Source organism: Rhineura floridana, chromosome 3 (genome assembly GCF_030035675.1).
Source record: "Rhineura floridana isolate rRhiFlo1 chromosome 3, rRhiFlo1.hap2, whole genome shotgun sequence".
Lineage (NCBI taxonomy): Eukaryota > Metazoa > Chordata > Lepidosauria > Squamata > Rhineuridae > Rhineura > Rhineura floridana.
Window position 1 is genome coordinate 126,333,828 of NC_084482.1, and position 18,739 is coordinate 126,352,566.

General features: G+C 43.0%; 1 protein-coding gene across 5 annotated transcripts in view; it reads right to left on the reverse strand.

Annotated features, from left to right (window-relative positions):
* SLC38A3 (solute carrier family 38 member 3) overlaps window positions 1–18,739 on the reverse strand; it is a 106,689-nt gene that overhangs the window by 47,233 nt on the left and 40,717 nt on the right. The window contains exon 2 of one of the 5 annotated variants that reach the window (XM_061617808.1): window positions 15,666–15,741. The exons of the other annotated variants lie outside the window; for them this stretch is intronic. The gene's annotated coding sequence lies outside the window, so the exon portion shown is untranslated. The remainder of the gene's footprint in view (window positions 1–15,665; window positions 15,742–18,739) is intronic. 5 annotated transcript variants of the gene reach the window in all.

Consider the following 18,739-nt stretch of genomic DNA (forward strand, 5'->3'; position numbering starts at 1 on the left):
CAAAAATAAATCTAAACAAATCTGAGCTTGTTTTGCAATTCAGCACTGCCAGTTACTCATTTCAGATGTCCTAATTGCAACCTCCTTTTAACATATCAAAAGGATGCTAACAATAGTTTCAGCAGCAAAATACCAATCCCATCTTTTCAAGAAGCCTGCAAGTTCATGATTCAGTCCATTGTACTTGGAAACCAGCTGGGTGACAAGTTTGAATTCCCAGGCACATCCTTTTCTTTGACTTTTTTAGAGTACAACATCAGCAGATAAGAGCAGAGACAGAGAGGTAAACATGAAAGGGAACAAGCCAATACCGGAAAACATTATGGAATACCTGAATAAAGTATCAGTGTAACATTAAGGATATTCCTGCTAGAGGTCTAGGGTTGTATTCAACTACATCTTACTCAGAGTAAACCCACTGAAATTAATGAACATGACTAACTTAGGTCCATTAATTTCAATAAATCTACTCTTAGTTGAATACAACCCCTAGCCTGCAATCCTACATACACTTACCTGGGAATAACTCAGTAAGGCTTAATTCTGAGGAGACACATATAGGATTGCACTGCTAATCTGCTTTAGTCACTGGAGAAATCCTACCTGCAGAATGTTTTCCTACCCACAGATAACAAAAAAGTCAATCTCAACTGTGACCGTGATTGATATGGATTCCTAAAATATGCATACACCCGCTCTAATAATGTAAATGAAATAACTTTTGAGCTTTCTTTAAGGCAGAAATCATCCTAGTTTTAGCAGAAGGGAGAAATGAAAAAAGCATTTTGACGCTGATATCAGGCTCTTGTTTCTTCAGAAACAGGTCTCCATTCTCTGCAGGGCATCCAGTTTTCTGCTTCCAGCTCCCTATGCAGCAGCACTGTCATGGTAAAGAAGGTGTTTACCTGGCTGCCTCAATTACAGACAGGCTTCATTACTCCAGGTAGCTGGGAACATTCCTCCCTATAGGGGCAACAAGGGATTTTGAGGACAGATCATGCTCCCATACTGCTAAAATTGTATGCTCCTGATAACATAACTCTATAAGATTGGTTTCCGAGCAGACCCTTTGTTGCCAACATTCCTATTTACACATAAACTCAGTGGCATTTTCAGGAACTCACACATTCCCTGGGCTTCTTTCAACTGTACCAACCTTTACAAACAAGCCCCGTTACAGATATGAACCTCAGGTGCTTGGTGTATTTTTCATGAGTCTGAGTTAGATTTGAATTATGATGGCATAGGTTGGAAGAACATGGCACTGCAGTAGAGAATCTGACAGCTGTTACTGTCATGCAACTGCATCTAGGCAGGAATATGGCAGCATTGCCTAACCCCAATGCACCTCGGATAAAGCCAATAAACCTAGGAGGATCCTACGTCCAATGGGGATTTAATGGAAACTGCATTAATTGACAATCTGCGTCAATGCTAAGGTCATGCTCGCTTTGTGCAGATTTCACTTCCAGTCGTTTGGTGTTGCTATTGTAGTTTTTCCATCAATATTCATTAGCACTTTCTCATTCACCATAACCAAATTACCTGTTAACCTTCCTTTTAGATGTTAAACAGACTGAGCTCCTTAAATCTCTCCCTGTGAGTGGAGCAGGCCTCAACCCTTGGAAGTTCACAGTGGCAACTAAACTCAAACTGGCAAAAGCACTTGGCCTGATGTATAGGCAATATCTCCATTCCTCTGCTTGAAGCAGAAATAAGGGAAAGGTATGCAACAGCTAGAAAGGGTGAAGACAGAGGCAGCAGGAGAAGCCTGTCAGTGGAAGCCTGGCAGGTTCAACATTGCAGAATGGTGCAGAATACGGGCAGAAGTATGTTAAGCAAGAAACAAGCAATGATTTGGAAGCAAATCCTATCTCTACAGGTGATCACCGTACACACACAAAACCCCAAGAATTACAGGCCCCTCCACAAGAATGGAAAATGGCACTATCAGCCTCTTTGAATGAAAATCGAGAGATGAAGACAAGTATGCACAGAGCCCAAAGCTTTCCTACTTGGCTCTTTCCTACAACAAAAATATTTGGCAGCATCCAACTCATGTGTCCGTCAGTGCAAGGACTTCCACTTGCACAACAGGCCTCACCCCCCCCGGCATGCACTTCATGCCCTCCCCAAAACTGCTCCAGAGGGTTGGGGAACCCCTAGAACAGATTTAGGGAGGCATGTGGGGGGGGGAAGTCCCACTGCACTAGCAGAAATACTTGCACTGATGGGACTGTGACTTAGGGCTCATCCAGACGACTGTAAAATGTGTGACATGATCGCTTTGTGTTTTCATTTTTTTTCGGTCTTCCATAGGACACCGAGCGCTTTTGCACATTTTCGCACAGTTAAATCCGCTCCTGCAATACTGCAAATCATGCAATTTGCTTTTTTAAACCGGGAATCATCCGCTGTACCTTCAGGCGCTCGGATGCAATACCGCGGAATTTACAGGTGGGCGTTTGATGGGCGGTTCTTGGGCGGTTCCCCATATCCCTTCCCTCATTCTCAGCCAATCACGTATTTCCACTGTTGCACATGTGTGCAAATGTCTGGGGAAAGCCCAGGAAAAAGGAACCTATCAGAGCAATGGTGTGGTGTTGGGGGCCCCCCCCTGCAACTTCTACTGCACAGATGCAAAAAAGCGCATTTGCACAGAAGCAGCAACAGCAGTTAATTTTTAGCCAGCCTGCAAACTGGGCAACTGCAATTCTGGTTGTTTGTAAACTTTTTCAAGGGAGAAAATATTTATCTTTGCCTAACCTCCACCTCCCACCCCTCACCCCCTGCATCAAATGCCCTTCTTGAACTATTGGTCTTTGCTTCCAGGAATCCAGAGTCGAGGGGGGGGGGAGAGAAGAGAAAAAGAGGCTTTCTTCTTGGATTACAGACACTCCCTCACCCTTAGTGAATTTCACTTTCCTGCCTGCAAGGCTACTCTGAGTCTTGTCAATTTCAACCACAGCCTGCAGGTTCTCCTCAGCCCAGCTGAGCTGAAAAACATACAGTGGCTTTTGCAAAATATGGCAAATACAAGCAAAAACCCCACAGGAATTATTGGCATATAAGTGGTTTGCTAGAGCGTCTCAGCCACCCACAACCATAGAGACTGGTGGTCTACCTTCCTAGACATCACACATCGTTACTTGCTGTTCTGGAGAAATAAGTGGAATTGCAATCATGTGTATCTCCAGAAACGTTAAAGGTAGAAAAGCATAGTCGGTTTTGCAAAATATTGCAAATACAAACAAACAAAAATACAGGAATTATAGGCATATAAGTGGTTTGCATGTTTCTTTTATCAGAGGGAACACGCAAAGCCTGTGCTGGTTGCTTCAGCGCAGATTGACACAGCAGCACGCGGGGCTGTTTGCTCGCATTCCCTGCCCGAGCCAAGAGCGGCCACCCATGGGGGGGGCTGTTTGCTTCCCTCAGGGACAGCATTCCTGCCGCCGAGCCACATAACGGTCCGGGGCTGAACCCTGCAGTGAATGAGCCCAAGGGATACGGGGGGATTCGCCCGGCGATTACAAGCACTGATCCCGTGCACTGCCCACAATCCCCCTGGATGGTCAGGGGCACCTGGAGACACACACCCCGGCCAGCGCTGCTCCAGAGTGGTGAGCGACAAGGAACTCCATTACAGCCAGTACTATCAAACCATCAGGAAATTCAAACTTTCATGCTCATACGTTCAAGCGCATGCGCCTTGTTGTGCTTTATTGCAAAGGGGGAGAGAAGCATACTGTGACGCCCTTCCCTGGCTCTCCCTGTCAGGTTCCGACCTGCTCGTGGTTACTGCCTGTCACTAGGCACCACCAGGGACTCCACCAGTCTGGACTGTCCTTTTTTATGGTTTCTCTCCCCGCTCTAGCATAGACCTCACCAGATCCCCCTGCTAGGCAGCACCACCAGTCACGTCCTATAACCCGTATTCCCAGAGACTCTGCCTGAGTCTCTCTATCAGGTTACCTCTGTGACTGCGTGCTTAAGCTGTCCCAATCCCTTTGTATCAATGCAGATAATCCTGGTTTGCTCTGAATACTTGTGGTGTTATTCTCTTCACCGCTGCCACCATTTGTTACCCTTCAGCCTTGGTATTTACCTTACCCTCCCTTCTGGTCTGTGGAACCCCAGCCAAGGATCAGGCCTTTGGTAAACCAAATATATTTATTAAATAACAGAGATAACAAGATTACTTTATAAAGGCACTTAAGCATATGATTTCATCTATTCCTGAGGTACTGGTTTTAGTATTAATCCAAACTCCACACTCTCATCCACCAACTCTCCACCCAATCTCCTCTCAAAAACCCACCAAAACAACCCACTCACGTTCACCGTCCACCCAGATTTAACTGTCATCCTTCCATTTATACCCTCAGCCATTCTAAACACTCAGCCAATCATCCAGCATTCTACTGCCCATTCACTCCCCCCTCCTCTTTCATTCCACTTACCATGTATCTCCTATACAAACAGCACTTACCATATATACACTAATACATGAACATCACACATACGTCATATTTTTGCGGACCAACTGGCTGATGGGGGGAGTGTTATGGGCGGAGCTGGGAAAAAGCGAGAAGTATGGGTCCTCTCGCTGCGTGTGTGGGCACAAAAAAAGCGGGGTTTTTTATTGGGAAAGAGCAAACAAACAGGCAAAGTGAGGACTGTCAGATGAGGAACCGGATATAGAAAACGTGGATTATCCCGCTCCGTTTGGATGAGCCCTGCGCTGCTTTGGATTCAACCCACTGTATTTCATGTTGCCTTGCTGTAATAATCATACTTTGGACAATTGCCAATGCCAGCCTAGGGAGATCCCTATGTCTTTAAAAACTGAATGAAAAATTCAGCCACTGTGATTTCTTTCCCAGCACGGCATGAAAATAGAACAGTCTGATTGCCTCTTGTTGGGACATAATTTGCTAGCCCAAATGCTTTGATATTACCTAGCCTGTCTTAGGAATATAGCAACACGCTGCTTTATGCCAAGTCAGACCATTGGTCCATCTAGTTCAGTACTGCCCACACTGACTAGCAGCAGTTCTCCAGGGTTTCAGACAGGGGCCTCTCCCAGTTGTACCTGGAGATGCCAGGGATTGAACCTGGGACCTTCTGCATGCCAAGCAGATGCTCTACTACTGAACTGTGGTCCTTGCCATAAATGATTACATCTTTTTTCGAGTCACATCTTATGTCTCACAGTACAGAACATAAGAAACATAATCCCCAAGACAGAGGTGGGTTCTTTCTCCAACCATGCCTTCTATACTGGTGTGAGACCTCTGGAAAGCTTCTTCTGTTTGCTTATTGTGTCTTTTTACAAATCATCCTCAAGCATAAATAAGCTATTGGGAAATCTGTGAGATGTGCAGAATTCTAGAACAGGAGGGGGTCTAAAAAAAGAGTAACCAAGTCAAAATTCATCTACCCACACAAGAATGATCAGAACTTAACAATCCCCCCTAAAGATGGTGGGTTATCCACCCTCTCCTTTAAATCCTTCTTCAACATCCTTTAAAGATTGTTCAACATCTTGAACAGCCCAAATGCTCTTACCCCAGGTGCAAAATATTGTGATCTAAGTACTTAACATCTTCATACTCTTCAGGAATGACATCTCCCTGCCCACAGCAATGATGATAACAACTGCATTGCACTAACAACAGTTCATCTGGAAAGGCCTAAGTTCTATAAGGAGCTTGGCATATGGTTCTTCTGACTCACAGGATAATGAGGCTAACCAAGAAAGAAAAAAAAAAGGAAGTACAATGATTGTGGGTTGAGTGAGAAAATAACGCACCCCACCTCCTCAGTAGGCCAGATGAGAAGATCTCCTCCTTAGGATCAACAAATACTTTGCCTGGCTGTTCTTGTGCCACACATTCTCTGGGGAACAAAAGTTCTGCCCACCTAGGACTGGCAGCCTTCAGTGCCAGCCGGCGCATGAGCACATGGACGTTTGAGGGGAGCCAGAGAGACTAGAAGCAAGTCCCCGGCAGGGGAAGCTTGCCAGGCTGTGAAAGCATTGAATGCCGGATGTGTTGGCAGTCAGCACAAAGTGTCTTCTGTTTGGGCGCATAGCTCTTGCCTGCTGATAGCTGGGAAGTGGCTTCCAAAGACAGAGCATCTTTATAGGCAGGTCATGCCCAAAGCAATGAGGAGGGCCTCCCCCCTCTCCTCCCCAAGCCTCACCTCCCCACCGACTTTCTTTCCTCCATTCCGCCACCCACAGCTCTTGAGAGTTTGCTGTGCTGCTTCAAAAACAATGTTGCTATTGGAACAATGTAAGGGCCACTGCATGTGCCAGGATGAGGATAAGAACACTGAGGTGAAAGTCTAGGACTCATGTGCAAAAGAAATGGAGTTCAGCTCCCCATCTTTGCTACAGACTCCGCAACTATTGATAGGTTGCTCAGAGTTCCTGGGCAATGCAGACAAGAATTCTCTCTGGCTTTCTTCCTGCACTTGATACAAAATGTAGAAATTCCAGCTGGCAAAAAGGGACTCAGTGTCTCTAAGGCAGGGCTAGGAAATCTTTTTCATTCCCTCATGGGCAACTTTCCAGGCAAAAGTGAGTAGAGCCAGAAGCAAGAGTGGGCAAGGCAACAGCTGTGACTCTCACTTTTCTTTACAGGAGGCTACATTCCAGCCACACAAAAGCCAGAGGTGTCTCTCTCTCTCTCTCTGTGAATGTGAAAAATCCATGCTGGCTATAGTATACAACCTGTATACTATAGCCAGTGTGGAGTTTTCACATTCCGCAACGTTAAATTGAAAATACCCCCCATGCCATTCTGATGCTTCCCATAAGCTCATTTCAAAATAAAACCTTACCAAATTTACAGTCCTGAACTCAGAAATGCTTGCTTTACAAACCTGTCAATTTTCATGGCGATACACAAAACAGTCAGAGAGAATCGAGAGTTCAAAGTCTAAAAAGAGAGAGAGAAACCCCAGAGCCCTTTTGGACTTTTTTCTCTCAGAGTTCTCATAATCTATTGAAATTCATTAAAAATCAGCCATGGTCACAGAGTACCTGTAATCCTAATACTGACCTTGCCCCATCTTCTGCAGTTTAAAAGTTTAAAAAATGCCTGGCTGATTTTGTTAATTAATTTAAGAAATTTTGGCTTGAAGCCAATGATATCATTGAACTCTATAAGCATGCAAATGATCAATCCTGCCCTCCCCTCCCCCTTCCTTTGCCCCCCTCCAATATGCTCCTTCCCTTTCTCCCTCCCTCTCCCCCCCCGGTCAGTTTTACCTATCCTAATCATGATTACATCAGAGTAAATCCAAATATAAATGTATTCACTAATAGGCAAAAAACCTTGCAGTTTAAGAATGTACCTATAGCCAACACATATTTCTATCAAACTTTTAAAAGCAGGGAAATTGGGCAGCTATAGTGAATGCACCAGGGGAGCAGGAGAACTGACTTCCTCTCTGAGATATAGTTCTGCCCTACAAATTTGTCAAAATGCAAACACAGTTTGGGTTGGTCTTCCACAGTCCAATCCACTTGCTGTGTAGCTTGGAAGAATCTGGTAACATGTGCCTCTGAGCATATGGAGAGTGGTGGCAACACCTGCAATCAGTCCGAACAATAGAAACAAGACACGTGCTGTGCTGATCTTGTTTTAGCAGGGAGAAAGCAACAATACTGTATTAAGATACAGTGGATATAGTTCAGATAGTCATTTTAAATATGTTTGGAAAAGCCTGACTCTGTCAAGTGAAATAAAGGTCTGGTTAGCCAAGCCAAGCAGCTATGAGTCTGGCTTTTAGAACACACTGCCAGCTGGTTCTTACTGAGCATGCCCGACGTTATCATTGAGTTCAATGTAAAATTTCTTAAATTTATTAAAAACCACCCAGGCATTTTTTTAAATGTTTAAACTGCAGAAGATGAAGGTCAGAGTATGGGGCAAGGCCAGTAATAGGATTACAGGTACTCAGTAAACCAAAGCTGTCCCTGGCCACATCCACATCAGACCTTTATTCCACTTGAGACAGTCATAGCTTCTCCCAAAGAATTCTGGGAAGTGTAGTTTGGGAAGGGTTGCTGAGAGTTGCTAGGAGATGCCCTATTCCCCTCACAGAGCTATAATCTCCAGTAGAGTGACTGACTGTTTTTTTCCTAGTAGAGTTGGAAGGGGCCTATAAGGCTATCAAGTCCAACCCCCTGCGCAATGCAGGAATCCAAATTGAAGTATTCCTGACAGATGGCTGTCCAGCTGCCTCTTGAATGCCTCCAGTGTCAGAGAGTCCATTACCTTTCTAGGTAATTGGTTCCATTGTCGTATGGATCTGACAGTTAGGAAGTTTTTCCTGATGTTCAGTCGAAATCTGGCTTCCTGCAATTTGAGCCCATTATTCCATGTCCTGCACTCTGGGATGATCGAGAAGAGATCCCGGCCCTCCTCTGTGTGACAACCTTTCATGTACTTGAAGAGTGCTATCATATCTCCCCTCACTCTTTTCTTCTCCAGGCTAAACATGCCCAGTTCTTTCAGTCTCTCCTCATAGGACTTTGTTTCCAATGCCCTGATCATCCTTGTTGCCCTCCTCTGAACCTGTTCCAGTTTGTCTGCATCCTTCTTGAAGTGTGGAGACCAGAACTGGACGCAGTACTCAAGATGAGGCCTAACCAGTGCTGAATAGAGGGGAACTAATACTTCACGTGATTTGGAAACTATACTTCTGTTAATGCAGCCTAATATAACATTTGCCTTTTTTGCAGCCACATCACACTGTTGGCTCATATTCAGCTTGTGATCAACCCCAATTCCAAGATTCTTCTCACATGTCATATTGCTGAGCCAACTATCCCGCATCTTATAACTGTGCATTTGGTTTCTTTTTCCTAAGTGTAGAACTTTGCATTTATCCCTGTTGAATTTCATTCTGTTGTTTTCAGCCCAATGCACCAGCCTATCAAGGTCCCTTTGAATTTTGTTCCTGTCTTCCACGGTATTAGTTGTGCACCCCAATTTTGTATCATCTGCAAATTTGATAAGCATGCTCTGTAGCTCCTCATCCAAGTCGTTAATAAAAATGTTAAAGAGCACTGGGGCCAGGACCAAGCCGTGTGGTATCCCACTCATTACTTCCGGCCAGTTTGAGAAGGAACCATCAATAAGCACTCTCTGAGTACGCTTCTGGAGCCAATTCTGGATCCTCCTGATAGTTCCATGCAGCCCACATTTAGCTAGTTTGCTAATCAGAATATCATGGGGCACTTTGTTAAAAGCTTTGCTGAAGTCAATATATTATGTTCACAGCATTCCCACAGTCTGCAAGGGAGCTTACCCAATCAAAAAATGAGATAAGATTAGTTTGGCAGGATTTGTTCTTCATAAATCCATGTTGGATCCTAGTAATCACTGCATTATTTTCAAGGTGCTTACAGATTGACTGCATTATAATCTGCTCCAGAGTTTTTCCAGGGATTAATGTTAGGCTGACTGGTCTGTAGTTCCCCGGTTCCTCCTTTTTGCCCTTTTTGAAGGTAGGGACAACATTAGTTGTCCTCTTAAATCGCTCCATCTGGGGAACAGGAGTCTCTTCTCAGCACCCTTCACAAACTACATTTCCCAGGATTCTTTGGGGGAAGCCATGACTGTTTAAAGTGAAATAAAGGTCTGGTGTGGGTGTGGCTCCCTGATTAGGCAAGACCAGCAGCTGTGAGTCTGGCTTTTAGAACACTGACAGTTAGTTCTTACTGAGCATGTCCGTGCTTATTATTGACTTCAATGCTAATTTTCTTAAATTAATTAAAAGGGCAAGGTCAGTAATAGGATTACAGGTGCTCTGTGGTTGATTTTTAATTAATTTCAACAAATTATGAGAACTCTGACAGAAAAAAGTCCAAAAGGGCTCTGGGTTTTCTCTCTCTCTTTTTACAGGTTGAACTCTCGATTCTCTCTGACTGTTTTGTGTATTGCCATGAAAATTTAGAGGGTTGTTAAGCAAGCGTTTCTGAGTTCAGGACTATAAGTTTTGTAAGGTTTTGTTTTGAAATGAACTTATAGGAAGCATCAGAATGGCATGGGGGTATTTTCAATTTAACATTGCGGAATGTGAAAAATCCATGCTCGCTATAGTATACAGCCACTCCTGTGGCAGTATAATAATCCCAGGTTCCAGGCTGCCAGCTACCTACCATGTCACCTTTCCTCTGGAATATTTCTTCTGTGCCATCAGCACTTTCCTCCTTCAGGGATGAGGATGCCTGAACAAACAGCTGGACTACTTGAATCAGGGCTAGAGCTTATGTAGCAAGGAAGACACCCACATATTGCTACAGCCTTGTGTATAACCTATAACTCAGGATAACTCTTCATAAATCTGATGGACTGCAGTCATATCAATATGCCAGACTAAATTTGTTAGTCTTGAAGGTGCCACAAGACTCTTTGCTGTTTTGACAGGTCATATTATTGGAGACAGAGACAAGAGTTCTCAACACCTGTCACTTTTGAAATTCTTACATTCACTGACTTATCTTGTCAGGTAGTCCAGAATCTAGAACTGTGGAATCCTAAAAACATTGTAATCCATTAAATAAAAGTAGACTTCTAGCCCTCATGGTTGTAAGAGAAAGCATGAACATTATATCTGTGTTGTATCTGTTAACAGCTCAGACATCAGAAAAAACAGGACATCTCATATCCCAGCTACTATAAAGTCCTATCCTGCTTCCTCAAGTCCTCAATTCTTTCTAGAAAAACAATTACTATAACATATTTTACGCAGATTAGGAATAGTTGTGCAATTTATTCTGAACAAATAATAATTTCTTTAAATATCTGAACCCAATCAAGTAAAGTCAACTATATCTGTCTCCCACTTAGTGGGAAGGATATCCAATTCTTTTGCTTTGGAGATGGAATATACTTTGAAATTCCTGATAGCATTTATTAATTTATTTATTGAGTAAGACATGGGAAGAGCAGTGCTAACAGTTTAAAGAGCAGAGGGTAGGACATGATTTGAAAGCAGATGATGTTAAACTAGCAACTATGTTGAAGCTGAGCAAGTTTGGATCTGGTCAGTGCCTGAGTGGGAGATTACCTGGAAAGCCTAGGCATGCATGCCACATGGTGTTCCATCAAAGAAAGACATGCACTAAATCAAGGTCGCCAACCTTTTTGGACCAGAGGGCACATTTCAAATTTTGAGAAAGATCTGGGGGTAACAGTCACAAAATGGCTGCCATGGGATTTATTTCATCAAGAGAGAATTGTTATCATTCCACTCAAGGACAGTTGAGGAAATTAATATACAAGACTGAAGATGAAAAGCAGTCAAAATGGATTGTTCTACAGGTGCGCTGTATTTTAATTTGGACTGTTATTACTTTCTGTTGTTTCATAGTTATACAGTTGCAGAGTTTTTTGGCATATCTACATTGAGTTCAATACAGAACCTTGTCTTATACTTTTAGGCCTTGTTACTGTTTATATTTTGCTATGGTGGCATGGCATAACACAAATTAGAAAGTAATCATGTTGAAGCTTTTCTCATAATTATATTTCCATACTAGAAAATGCTTTACCTGTTGAGTTTCTGCCTGACATATAGCTGTTAAAGGCACAAGAACCCTGTTTTTCCCCAATGCCAATCCTAAAGCAAAGTCTAGGCTGCCATCCTGTACGCACTTACCTGGAATTAAGCCCCATTAAACACAACTTAGTGTTTAATGAATACCATTGTACTGTAAGTTAACTATACAGTGAATCCTTAATGAGTCCCTGGTTTCTAGCTCCTGAAAAACAGGAGATATGCTTAAGCCTCTTTGCAAAGTTTTCACATTTGCCTTTTGGGGAGAGACCCTACCTTTTCTCAGGCGAACACACCACAGGAAAGGTGCATTTTGGTTGCTAGGGTAAAAGGAAGGGCAAATTATAGCAAACAAACAAAGGGACAGAAGCAAGAAAAGTGCACTAAAAAGAGAGGGAAAAACAGCAGCTCTTTAGACCCCAAGTATCCCTATTGCCCTGGTGTCCAAACAACTCACTTATCAATCACAGCTCTGACTTCACTCTTGGCTAAAAACACTGACAGTGGCAGCCAGGCTGATTCACAGAAATTGCTTAGAAGGGTTCCTGCAGATTTTGCTCCATTACTTTCTTTCTATGAGTGCTAGAGATTTACTTTAAAAAAAATGAAAGCTCAGAGTCTGGGCTATCTGCTGGGAGTGCCACAGAAGGCCTTCATGGATGCCATGGCTCCCAAGGGTGACAGGTTAGTGACCCCTACACTAAATAAATAAATAATATATAAATAAATAAATAATATAGAACAACAAGAATTAAGAGAGATGTCCATCTTGATGCTACAGGTAATATCAAGGAAGAGTTTTCCCACCAGGTTTCCAACACTGCACCTGGTCTTTCATCATTTACTACTACTACTACTACTACTACTAAACAAGAGCCAGACGTGCTAAAACAACTCAAATGACAAGTTCATGAACCCAAGTTCAGTATCCAGAAAATCTTACTTAATACCATAATTGCTTTCTCAAGGGTGGTCTTGTGGGATTGCAGAAACTGAGCAGGATTTAGACAGGTTTCCTAATAGCATTCTGTGGTAATCCAAGGCTCTGGTATGCTTTGAGTCAAAACTGTTACATCTTAGAAACCACTATCTGCATATGTTTGATTGTTTAGAAATCCAGAACGCACATGAAAAATGGTGAAGGCAAGTTGCAAGTTTACTGCCAACCTAAAACTTATGTGCTTTTTCTAAGTCCCAACTCCTGAAGTCATACTATTTATTATAAAGAAATATCAGCATTCATTCAAACCAAATTGCTCCTAGCCCTTACTGGAGGTTCAACACAGCCTGTAAAAGTTTCTTGTGAAGCTCTAAGGGCAGAGAGGGAAACAAAAGAACCCAGAATTCTGGTTTTGAGAGTCTACCTTCTGGTTTCTGAGAGCAAGGGTACAACTGAGATGAATAATAAGAAGTGTATGTTTCAGGCTGAAGAAAATTTATTGGCCCAACAAAAACAATTACTCATTTGGACATGTCAGCAAGGACTTTTAGTTGCTGGGAGTACATGTACCCCACCTTACTCTAGTTTCAAATTGGCCTGGGGTCTGATTTATATAGCTTGTCATTAGTATAAGCAGACCCTGTGTTTACCCAAAGTGGGTTCTTTCTCATCATTGCTGCCTTCTCAACCCAGATGAAAAACCTTGCTTGCTTGGTATGAGGTCATTTGTTTTATCAAGTCAAACAGGCAAAATTTGCTACCACAACAGGGGTGACGGGTCATGAAAACCCTTTCAATGGCACCTTCACCAATATTCAGAGGTTACCAGTAAAGATATTACATGACAGCACTGATCTGTAATACAGACAATCCCACAAATCGTAGACTAGCTATTTCTTTAGAACACATAAACATGTATTTGTCCCAAAATTACCCTACACACAAACTGGAAGAAACAAACGGTCTAGTTTATCATCATGAAATTTTAATGTGAGAAACAACCATTGTCTTGATTTCCTCAATTTACAGTATGCTGGAGTCTTGCCGGATCAAAGGAGTTTCCTTGGAAGGATAATAACTTGTAATTTTAAAAAGAGCAAGTGATAGCAAGTCTACCACCCATACTGATAAGAACTTTTTATTTACTTTACTACTATGAAATTGCATATAATTTTTTTTTGGTGGTATCATTCTATCCCTTCCTTAGTTATAAAATGTTATCTGTTACAATTTGGATTGCCATAAATTGCCAGGTCTGATTATCTAGGTGCACATCAGGTGTGAATTACACTACAGATATAACTGGACAATGATGAGGCAGGTCAGATGCACATTAAAAATGCCTCAAACTGGCATGGCCTTGCAGAAAAGTGCAGAGTCCATGTTCTGAAGCTCTACAACACAGAGAGCTCTGATGAAAATCCCCAGCAGGTTGCATTTGGCAAATGGAACTTCAAACCTTATTTTTGTTTGCTTTTCTCCTCTTAAACTGGGGCAAGGGCAGGGAGAGAGAGAGAGAGAGAGAGAACCTGCCCCTGAGATACTTGCAGAACTGGATATATGTGCAACATACATTTTGAGACTTAGACACATAAGATCAAGAATTTTATTCTCACTTTCTGTCACCTTAGCAGATAAATAATTAAAGGTCTTATTTCATCCCACTGGGAATTTAGCACATGATAAACTAATAGTGCCAAGGGACCTGTAACATCTGCTAAGTAAAAGCATAAGAGCCCTGCCAGATCAGGCCAGCAGCCTATCTAGTCCAGGATCCTGTTTTCACAGTGGCCAACTGGCTGCTTATTGGAAGCCCACAAGCAAGATCTGAGTGCAAACAGCACCCTCCCCTCTTGCGGTTCCCAGCAACTGGTATCCCCCCACCCAGCAACTAATATTCAGAGGGCATACTGCAGTGGAGAGAAAACATAACCATTGTGGCAAGAAAGCTACATAAGGGTTACACAAGGCCATTAAAACCTCAGTGGGGACAGCAGTGTCTGTGAGGCGGAGCAATCCCTCCCTCCCTATAATATTTGGTATTATCAAGTGTTACTGGTACTGAAGATGTTTCCCCATGGGAACTGAAAATCCCTCCTTTTGGTCTGTGGCTCAGAAGCAATGTGATCAGCATTTTCCCCATATGCAGCTCAGGTACTTGAGAAAACCTGTTTCTGAATGGCAAGTGCAGAGGTTAAGGCTGATTTTCATTGCTCTTTAGTTAATTTAATGCACAGAAAAGGTTTCTGCCTCCATCCTCACTCTGTGTGAAATCCACAGATTGAGCAGACCTCTGCTGACAGCTGGCAGTGTCTGGCACGAATAACATTTTGTTCCTTAGCTGGCATTTTTCCCAGAATGCAATTCAACTAGGCACCTGACTGGCAAAATTAATGGAGAAATGAGGTGGTCACACAAGATGCTAATGGTTTTTAAACACTTATTTGAAAAGTATTTTAATGAGCTGACAGTGGGAAATGGGGAGAGCTAAATAAAATCGATAGAATGGGAAGGCAGGCCCTCCCTGAAACTATCTGCTTTGCTCAGAGATAAAGTCTTGCAGAACAACAAATAAAAGTAACCTTGTGTGCAAAGGGGCATGTGTATGCCTCAATACAGTATCTGTAGGTTTGCATTTCATATAAGCATTTATTTTATGTGGAAACTTACTGCACATTTCTCTGCAAAGACTCTGCTGTGTATTTTTGTGCTTGTATGGCTGTACTCTGAGTCTATATTTGCTTGTAAAGGGAGATTTATGGACCGATCTGGAGGAGCAGATGGATTATTCTTGAGTGTACATGAGCAATAATGTGTGTAGCGTGTGTTAGATAAGTATTGGCCTGAACAGAGTGCATGTGTTCAGGAGCACATCTGTGTGTGGTGGGTATTAATTTCCCTTCCTCAAAAGGGCCTAGGGTGATGAACATAAAATATATGAATAAAATACAGTGCTAAAAAGATGCACACACTAAAATAAAATCACAGAGAAAGTTCTAAATTAATCTTTTCCCCGACATGCCAGGCTTTGTACGTTAAGAGACCACCCCATGCAATTGACCATCCAACCTTTCAGTTCCCCACCTGAAGCCCAGCAACAAGTAGACTGAATGGGGCTTCTCATCTGTTTCATCTCTTTGTGTACCTTTGTGTTCTATGCTCATCCTCTCTCTATTTTCTCCCTCTCTGTTGTGCTGGTAGTCAACTTGAAATGTCCACACCTGAAACAAATTATATTGTAGCAGATGTCAAACAAAATATTCCACACACTAAATGTTGGCATACTGGTGTGCTTAGTGGATGGGAGCAACTGGGTGGTTCAAAAATGTCTGGTCCAAGAGCAATATGAGGACAAAAGACCCAGTGTTTGGGGTAAGAACTTTATAGAAGGTTTTGAAGAATGAATAGGGCCCCAATCTCTTTCCAACAGCATATACTGTTATCTTTTCGGCGCCAGGTCAAGACTTTCCTCTTCTCCCAGGCATTTTAGCATGTGTTTTAAATTGTTTTTATATTGTTTTAAATTTTAAAATTGTGTTTTACATTGTTTTTAAAATATGTGTTTTAAATTGTATATTTGTTTTAATGTTTTTGATTGCTGTAAACCGCCCAGAGAGCTTCGGCTATGGGGCAGTATACAAGTGCAATCAATCAATCAATCAATCAATCAATATACAGCCCTAACATAAAACCAGCTACAGATACCAGCACCACTCAAGCTGTTCCACCCAATGCACCTCAGCCCCGTTCCTACAGAGACCTTTATTCTAAGTTGGTCCTTCCATGCCCTACTAATCCACATAAATTCTGCTTTCACACTTTAGTCTCATTTTTAACAACCAAGATATATGTTGCATTCTAACATCACATATGACAGCTAGTACTCTTTGTAAATAATGCCTCCCTGGGACCTGCTGCTGAGCAGTAATAAACTGGTTTTCTCTTGCCACCTGACCAATCCCTCTCCCCAGTTCAACCCCAGCAGTCAATGGGTCAGTTTTGAATTTACATCTATGATATACATATGCCATTAAACAGTGGGTGGGACAAGAGTCCTACCTGTTGTCTCCAAAGAGGCCATACTTGAATATGGCCTATGTACAAGACAGAGGAGCAAATTCTGAAAAACTTCTAGTTCTCATCAAGTGATGAACCAACATCCCTCAGCTCAACTTGGAATTGGCTTGGCATTTATCAGCTCTCTACGTAAGAATGTGGGGAGACCATTTGTTTTCCAACAGTTCTTTCCTTGCTTGTGATGTTGGTGCACATGCGCTGATGGTCCTGCATGCACGCACAATATTGCGTTGCCCCCTGAGAACAACAGAATGATTTCATCTGCCCAGATCTCACAGCATAATACAAACCCCTTGGAGAGTCTCCCCAACACACTCAGGAACATGAAAGCATTTTGGTTATAAATGAGAGACAACATGCACATAAAATATTTGCAAGAATCAGTCAAAAGAATGGACTGAAACAGAGAGGAAGATTCGCACAAAAGAAAAGTTCTGCAGGTAATCACATAGTTCATGGCAATGAGAACTCCACTGAGAGTAAGGGCTTAATATTACCCCCTTCTTAGGGAAGGTGATTGAGAGGGTTGTGGTGCAGCAACTGCAAGTACTCGTGGATGAAACAGATTATCTTGACCCATCCCAGTCTGGGTTCAGGCCTGGTTATGGGACTGAATTGGCCTTGGTCGCCCTGATGGATGACCTTTATTGGAAGAAGGACAGGGGGAGTGCACCCTGTTATTCTTACTTGATCTCTCAGCAGCTTTTTATACCATTGACCATGGTATCCTTCTGGGCCAACTTGGTGAGACGGGTATTGGAGGCACTGTTTTACAGTGGTTCCGATCCTATCTCCAGGGTCGTTCTCAGAAAATAGCATTAGGTGACTGTCTTTCGGCCCCCTGGCAGCTGTGCTGTGGGGTGCCGCAGGGTACTATGTTGTCCCCCCATGCTGTTTAACATCTATATGAAGCCCTTGGGAGTGGTCATCAGATTTGGGGTGAGGTGTCAGCAGTACGCTGATGATACCCAGCTCTATTTCTCCGCAACATCTGAATCGGGAGAGGCTGTGCAAGCCCTGGACCGCTGCGTGGGCTCAGTGGTGGGCTGGATGAGGGCCAATAAACTGAGTCTGAATCCTAGCAAGACGGAGGCACTGTGGGTTGGTGGTTCCCGAGTTCGGATAATTGGTCAGTTGCCTGCTTTGGATGGTGTCGTACTCCCTCTGAAAGAACAGGTCCGTAATCTGGGGGTGCTCCTGGATCCATCTTTGTTGCTAGAGGCCCAGGTGACCTCAGTGGCTAGGAGTGCTTTTTACCAGCTTCGGATGGTGAGACAGCTGCGGCCGTTTCTGGACCAGGATAGCCTGACCACTGTTGTCCACGCACTGGCAACCTCTAGGCTGGATTACTGTAATGCGCTGTATGTGGGGCTGCCCTTGAGGTTGGTCCAGAAGCTGCAGCTGGTGCAAAATGCAGCAGCGAGACTGCTCATTGGGCAGGGTATTCCCAACATGTCACCCCGCTGCTGAAAGAATTGCACTGGCTGCCCATTTGCTATCGGGCCAAGTTCAAGGTTCTGGTTTTGGTATACAAAGCTCTATACAGCCTAGGACCAGGATACCTGAAAGACCGTCTTACCCCTTATATGCCCAGTTGATCACTGCGCTCTGCCAGTGAGGGCCTCCTGCAGATACCATCTTATCAGGAGGTTCGTTCCGCACAATATAAGAAACGGACGTTTAGTGTGGCAGCACCTACCCTGTGGAATTCCCTCCCTTTGAATATTAGGCAGGCTCCGTCTCTGCTATCTTTTCAGCACGTTTTGAAGACTTTCAACAAGCCTTTTAAATTGAGAATTATCCCAGTCTGCATCTGTGTCAGAATTGTTTAATTTTTTTTAATAATGTTTTTAGCCCTTTTTTAAGGTTGTTTTTTAAAATGTTTTTAATGCTGTTTTGTTTTAATGTATTTTAAGCTCTGTTTTTATGATGCTTTAAAGTGTTTTGGTGCTTTGTTTGCTGCCCTGGGCTCCTGCTGGGAGGAAGGGCAGGATACAAATTAAATAAATAAATTAAAGAAGTTATGAGCATGAACCTACAAATGCAGCTGGCTTTTGGTGCATGGTCAACTAAACACTGGCCATGCATGCATAGAACCCTGATTAATATTCCAAGCCAGGGAAGGACTTCTGGAGGAAATAG